Source organism: Mizuhopecten yessoensis, unplaced genomic scaffold (assembly GCF_002113885.1).
Source record: "Mizuhopecten yessoensis strain PY_sf001 unplaced genomic scaffold, ASM211388v2 scaffold716143, whole genome shotgun sequence".
In the NCBI taxonomy this organism is placed as follows: Eukaryota; Metazoa; Mollusca; class Bivalvia; order Pectinida; family Pectinidae; genus Mizuhopecten; species Mizuhopecten yessoensis.
Genome location: NW_018479969.1, coordinates 162,329 through 170,303, shown reverse-complemented (window position 1 = coordinate 170,303; position 7,975 = coordinate 162,329).

Here is a 7,975-nt window from a genome sequence, read left to right as displayed (position 1 = left end):
GTACAATGTTTTCACATTTACTAACTGTGTGAATATAAGTACACGTGTACTTTTAGCTCAGATTGTAAACAATAACATTGATAAATGTCATCACTGCAGAGTTGTGTTTCTAAATGGACACAGATACCTGGCTCGTGTAACAAAGTAACTCAGTGGGTTTCCGAGGGCATTCCAATACCATTTAGTCACGAGCCAGAAACATTTCGTCTCCAAAATCACGTACTTACCCCTTCTCAGGAACGATTTGTGAACGAAAAAGTGGAAGAATTGCTGGTCAAGCAGTTTTTCAGTAAAGTAGATTGTGCTCCATATTGTGTCTCTCCTATCGGATGTGCCGTTAAAAAAGGAGGAAAGCTCAGGCTTATTACAGACCTTAGATTGTTAAACTCTTGTAGTGTTACGCCTAAGTTTCGGTATGAAGATGTCAGTGTTACCCCAGGTAGTACGAAAAGGGGACAAACTTGTAACAATAGACTTGAAAGACGGATTTTTTTCACATTCCGGTTCATAAAAACTACAGGAAATCTTTGAGGTTTTGCTGGAAAAAAACCAATTTTATGTGTAGAAAGTCTAACCCTTTGGGTTACAATCCAGCCCATATTACTTCTGTAAAATATTACGCCAAGTGAGTGAACACTTCAGAACCCTGAATATTCGTCTTATAGCATATGTTGATGATATTTTAATTTGTGCAACAGACTCGGACATAAACGCACACCGTGATTGTGTACTTGATACACCCAAAACGCTTGGATTCCACATTAACGAGGAGAATTCTTCTTTAACTCCCGAAAGCACAAAGGAGTTTCTTGGATATTTAGTTGTCACAGATAACGACTCAGTAATTCTCAAGTACCAAAGGCGCGTATCAAAAAAGTGCGTGCAGATATACGACGAGCGTTATCTAAGCCGTCGATACGAGCTCGAACCCTTGATCGTGTGTATATGGCCCTGGTCTCTTTCAGCCAGGACTTCCAAGGAAAAACAATTCAAATCAGGTCGGACAACATAACGACTCGCTTATCTCAACAAAATGGATGGTTCCAGTCCGGAATTAAACCGAATAGCGACAGATATTTGGGCGGAAGCAATAAACATCCACGTATCTATCAGCTGTTGTCACATAGCCGGGAAGGACAACACGGGAGCGGACTCTCTAAGTCGCCTAAATGACAAATACGAATGGAGACTACATCCCGCATTATTTCACTTATTGGACAACATGTGGGGTCCACACACCATAGACAGGTTTGCATCCGTGCTTACGACACAACTGGAAAACTTCAACAGCCGTTATTACAACCGACTGGCTTCAGGGGTGGACGCATTAGTACAACAGGACTGGCAACGTCACAACAACTATGTCAACCCACCTTTACGCCTAATTCCAGAGGTATTAAATGTGATGCGAAATCAGGAGGCGAATGCCACGATTATCGCCCCTGCATGGAAGGCACAACCTTGGTACCAAAAAAACCTCGTGGATGCGTCGATAAGCCCACCCTTTCGGATAAAAAACGTCCGGAATTCAGTGATAAGTACATGGGGCAATGCGGAACCAATACAAAACAGTCGATGGAAACTGTATGATTGGCGAGTTTGTGGGAGCAGAATTAAAAGGATCAAGGCTGTTCAGAAAAGAACGTGTCCGTTTATCAGTTATATATCGCCCCATCTACTGTATGTTTATATGACAGGTACATTGATCAGTTCCACAAACATGGTATTCTCGGGGGATGTACGTTTCCTCCTACAAAATCGTATGTGATTGCTGATTTTCTTCATGACATGGCACGTAATTCAGTGAGACCGAAATCAAAGTTAAATTGTGCTGTGGCGGCGATAAACGCGATGTATGACGCTATTGGTGTTTCTAGTCAAGGACGGTCGTCGTCCATATTCAATATGACACAGGCTCTTGTGAGTGCTTATACTCAGGCCCCTATGCAAAATATACGGTAATGCCGGTGGACAAATTTACTAGTTTGTATCAATCATGGGGACATACCTCTGAGTTGTGCATAAAGGATTTGAGTTTAAAAGCGATGACCTAACTCAGCTTGTCTGGTTTGCTACGTCATTCTGATATTGCCCTCAGGACTAAGACAGTAGATGGCAGTGTCGTGTTCTCTTCGCGTCAACTCGACTTTCAAGACGATGGTTCCCTTAAAATCCAGTTTTTTCGGGATAAAAATGACACAAAAAGGGATGGATTCGAAGTACAAGTTCATCCTCACTCGTTTACAAAGTTTGATCCAGTAGGAGTCTTAAGGGACTACATTGAGAAAACGGTCAGTTTGCGTGATCCCCCAGAATTAGGAGTATTTTGAGTTTACGGCAACCGTACAAAGTAATAGACTCCTCCACGGTAGCTAGTATTCAAAATGAAGCAGTACAATTAGCTGGACTTGAGAACCTCGGTTATTTTGCCAAGTCGTTCCGTCCGACTGGTGCTACGTGTGCTATAGCGAATGACTTTAATCCAAATGTTGTCAGAAAAATCGGTAGATGGAAAACAGAACCTGTGTTTTTCGACCACTATGTCCATTCGCAAACACCAAAAGTGTTCACTGATAAGCTCATTTGCTAATGAAGTCGATTAAACCGGACAGTATCATGTGACGGACAGTATGTTGATTTTTTACAGGGATTAATTAATTGATGAATTTTGTATTTTTTTACGTGCATATTAGCATGCAGCGTAATTATGTTACAATGTGTATTAAATTCTTATCAAGAGTCAAATGGTTTAATTATATTCACGCCAGTTTGACTTTAAATATATTTATAATGTTTCTATCATATTTTCTCAATTCCTTTACATGTTAAATCTCACTATAAGGCAATTGTTCATAAATAAAATGTTTTACAATTTATTTATTTGTTGTTGTTGTTCCCCTATTTGACGTAGGCTTAGGTAAATAAGCCATCACACATCTTGATTGTGGGTGACCTTAATCATAAAGAGATCAATTGGGATAGCATGACTACAGATAAGGGACCCAATCATCCTGCCAGTCTTTTCTTAGAAATCATCAGGGATTTATTTTTAATTCAATATGTCAAACAACCAGCTAGAAATCGAAAAAGAAATCGGCCATCCATTTTGGATCTAATCCTAACCAATGAGAATGATATGGTAGATAGTGATGATATGACCGTGCTACCTTACATTTGAAAGAGTGACCACGTCACTTTGACATTTAATTACAAATGCTATACTACAGAGAAACAATCGAAACGGATATCGAGTCGAAACATTCAGAAAGGGGATTAAAACAATTTACGAAATGACCTTAAACTAGTCAACTGGAATCAGCTAGACAACGCGGACAGTTTAGACGAAACATGGAATGCCTTCGTTGAAAAATTACAAGATGCAACAGAAAAACGTATACCAGTGAACAAGGCTACTAATGTGAAGTAAACACGTTCCTTGGATAAAAAACCACTACAAGCAGTGAGGAAAAAACATCCACCTTGGACTAAACATTTGCACTGCAAAACACCAGAACATTATGAACGCTATCGACAAGCACGAAAAAGAACAAGTGCTACCTTAAGAAAATCAAGATATACTTTTTAACAAAATCTAGCTGTAAACATTAAAGAAAATCCCAAAGGCTTTTGGAAATATGTGCGAACGAAAACCAAAACAAAATCAGACAGCATTACTCTCGAAAAACAAGATGGGACACTAACATCATCAGACATTGAGACAGCAGAAACATTGAACATCTACTTCACAACCGTGATTGTAAATGACGAGATAGGAGAAATACCAAAAATTGAAACAAGAGAACCTGCTACACCTTTAACCAACATAATTCTCACAGAAGAAATAGTTGAAAAGGCAAAAAAAAAGTTTCCCCAAGTAAGAGTCCAGGGCCAGATGGACTACACCCAAAACTGTTTGTGGAGGCGGCAACAGAACTTACACCAACCAAAACATTTAGGAAATAACTTCTACAAAGTACCATCCCCGCATCATGGAAACTGCCCAACATAAACTAATATTTAAAAGTGGAAAACAGAAATTCGCTTCTGCACCACACAACTTATTGAAAGTCTAGAAGACTGGACCAAAGCATTTGACAATAACATAACAACCGACATAATTTATCTGGATTATTGTAAAGCCGTCGACAAAGTGTCTCATAGAAGACTTCTATCCAATCTTAAAGCATACGGTATTGAGGGACCAGTCTGAGAATGGATCAGAGCGTTCCTACAGGATCTCAATCTGATTAAAATCATCTGTTACATGGCTCCGCTCAGGCGTGGTACGAAGTTAACGAAGCCATGTAACATGTGATTTTAATCAGATTGACAGGATCTAAAACAGCAAGTGACCATAAATGGATAAAAATCTAGCCAATCATCTGTGACAAGCAGTCTCCCCAAAGGAAGTGTTCTGGGGTCAATTATATTCCTTATCTACATAAATGATTTCCCAGACCAAATCATCAGTCCAACAAAGCTGTTTGCGGACGATTTAAAAATATATAGGCAAATAGAGAAAAGTGCCAGTACAGATATAGTTAAAAATACAACGGACACGTATCTCAGGGTTAATACGTACATCAACAATGTAAGGGGGAAACAAGACCAACAAGTGCTACACAATGATCTTTACTCCGCGTGTTCTTGGACGACAAAATGGATGATGAAACTTCACTCCGAAAAATGTGAACACCTCAGAATAGGAAAATCTGAAAACCAAAGACAATATACTATTGAACAAGATAATTCAACATCTAACATAAGATCTATCATGCAATGAAAGGATCTTGGTGTCATCGTCGACAATTCCTTAAAACTTAACAACCATATATCAATTTCAGTATCAAAAGCCAACAGGATCCTCGGGCTTATATTCAGGACCTTCACTTATGTAGATGAAACAATATTTTTGACACTATATAAATCGCTAGTCAGACCACCCTTCGAAAATTTATCCGTTGTCTGCTCTACAAGCTTAAACAAAAGAAAGATAAAATACTACTGGAAAATGTACAGCGTAGAGCAACCAGAATGGTCCAGAACCTAAAAGAAAACTCATACCATTATTTTTTCCAATGTCTAACGTACAGGAACATCAGACATGAAATGTTAAATAAGTTGATACCCTATCATCCTGTGCACCTAGAGTTACTATTGTCTGGAAATGTTGAATGATCAAATGTTGACAATGAGCGTATTTTTGAAATTGTTAAAACTTGCATTTATTCAAGTGACCGTTTCTAAACAAAACTTCATGTGAACAGGTATATGTATCTAATCTGTCATAATCTCTTCTCTTCTAAACCTCTCATTCTGCTCTGTAAGTCTATAGAATAATTGATAGTGTTACTGGTTCAGCAAATTGTATATATATATATATTCTTTTCAAATTGAAGTAATTCCGCTGCATGGCACTTTGATATGTTACCTAGAAAAAACAGGAATGACTCGAGGAAGGATTCTAAGGAATGTGTTTTATATGGACAAACGAATAGCTGATGTGAAAAGAATGTGTAACTAGTGCGTGCCATGCTTTGAATGAACCTTTTGTATCATTCGAAATATACTCTACTAATCTCTATGATCTCTTCTGTCTTTCAAATCTCTCTCTCTTTTTTTTCTCTTTTTTCTTCTATGTTCCTTGTTTTCATACAATTATTTTGATTGGCATATGTCGCTATCACTATCAATGTAATATTAAAGTTGAGTAGAGGGCTTCTATAAGTTGTTATAACTTGTGCCCAATCCATTTGATTATATCAATAAAATATGTTTAAATCAACCTAAAAGATCTAGCTTATCCAGAAAAACTCTGCAAACTAGGATTTCCAACTTTGGAGTACCGGCGTGATAGAGCTGACGTTATCCTACTCTTCAAAATTTTGGAAGGAATAGATATTCTGGATAATAAAAATATATGTTCAAAAAAGCACCAACAAACGTAACAAGAGACAACACAAGGAAGTTCTTTTCAAATGGAGGACGCGTAAACCTATCTACAGTAATAACTGTGTGGTAGACATCTGTAATAATTTGCCAGACAACGTGGTTAACTCTCCAAATCCGAACCCTTTTAAGAACAGACTCAACAAGTTTTGGAAAAACCATCAGTTCTAATTCGAGGCTCAGTGCTATCTGCACACCTGATTTTACCTTTTATTCAAGCGCACCGGAAGCGTAAATACATTCAAAGTTTTTATGTGCGATTGTACAGTAGTACTTTCAGACCGACAACAAATTCGTTTCAAATATAAATCTAGAAAAGTTCTAGATGGTATTTTAATTAAAGTGTTGTAAGATAGCTGGATTTGTAGACGCGAACAATACTGTTAAAAAGAAACTAGTTGAGTGTTTTGTAAATACACATTGCACGAAAATGGAAAATAAGTTATCAGATCTTTCCGAGCGTCATAATTGTAAGCAAGCATTGCGTCGTCATTACATGGTATGAACCACAGAGCACTAGTAGAGAAACGGATTTACTTGCTTATATTTATATTCGCTCCCATTGAAGCTGTGTAAACCGTGACTGCGTATACATTACCGTATACGCAGTGAGATTCCTTGGAGACCATTGTTTCCTTTTGATGAAGTAATTTACATTGTGACGTCATAATGGTAACGTTCATTTGTTTGGATTTACGCACGTTACGGAGGCTTTGTACCATTATAAAAGCAAATGTATTGGAGTTAGCTTTATTCTGAGTGTACCATCATAGAACGAAAATATGTAAATATAAGAATTGATCTTCAGTTTGACTGCGTATACGGTAGTATGAACGCAGTTGGCAGCGAACATATTCTATGGAGCGCGTTAGCGCTCCATAAATAATATGGTCGTTGCCGACTGCGTTCATACTACCGTATACGCAGTCAAAATGAAGGTCAATCCTTAATTACGGCACAGTCGACTTTAAAACTGCAATTAGAGTTAAGATATGGTATTTTCAATTTATACGTAATAACATTTACACTAAAACACAATCAACAGGCCTTAGATTATTGTGTTTATTTGACGAGTTATCCGTCTTACAGACCAAATATTTAAGATTCGTTGTATTACAAGCGATTTCATAACTGTTTAGATTAATGGTATAACTTTGTCAAAATGTTTGAAGGCTTTAACTGCATTAAAGACTTTGTGACATTATTTATGTTACATCTTATGTAAATTAATACAAATACTACCAACGCACACATTCGATTCTGACAACGTACTGTCTCTACATAATCACATCTTGTCACAATACCATGGAAAATAATTAAGATTTGTCTCTGGACTGCGATATTGACCAATTTTCAAGTAATATAATAGTTTGTGTTGGCTCATGGGCTAATATATATATTTGTTACCTTTGGTTACACATGAACTGACCCTAGGATTTTCGTCATTCTACGTTATGTTAATGAACCAACTAAGTAAAAATTGTATACAAACTCACCAAGTTAGATGGTGGTAAAATATGGATGCGTTATATAAGGGACGAAGTGGTACAATCGAAGTCGCCTTCTAACAGCCATCTGACTAGAAGTAATCTACTTCTTCCGGCTTTGTGTTAATCCCTCGATTAATCAAAACATATATTGACTATTTTACACTTGTCAGCAGAAAAAGATGATGGAATTGCCAGCGAGTAACCGAACCTGATTTATAATAAGTAAGGTAGGTCGTTTATGTTCATCAAGAATGACCAGGGCCACGGACAGAGTCCTCGGGAACACTAGCCTGCACATTTTAAAGATTAACTATTGAGATAAGTACTTTTATTATGGATTCGAGTTTTGTGATGTAATGTTTTGATAATGGAACGTAACGTAAGCATTTGGTCACACGATGAAAGACTGAAAAGTCAATAAAAGCTTTTGGAATTGAAACCATGTTTAAGTGCAGCGATAATTTGTCTGATTTAGGTGCATCATTTCATTTGAAATGTTCTCGAATACTTGTCATCGTATATCTGCGATTATGTTG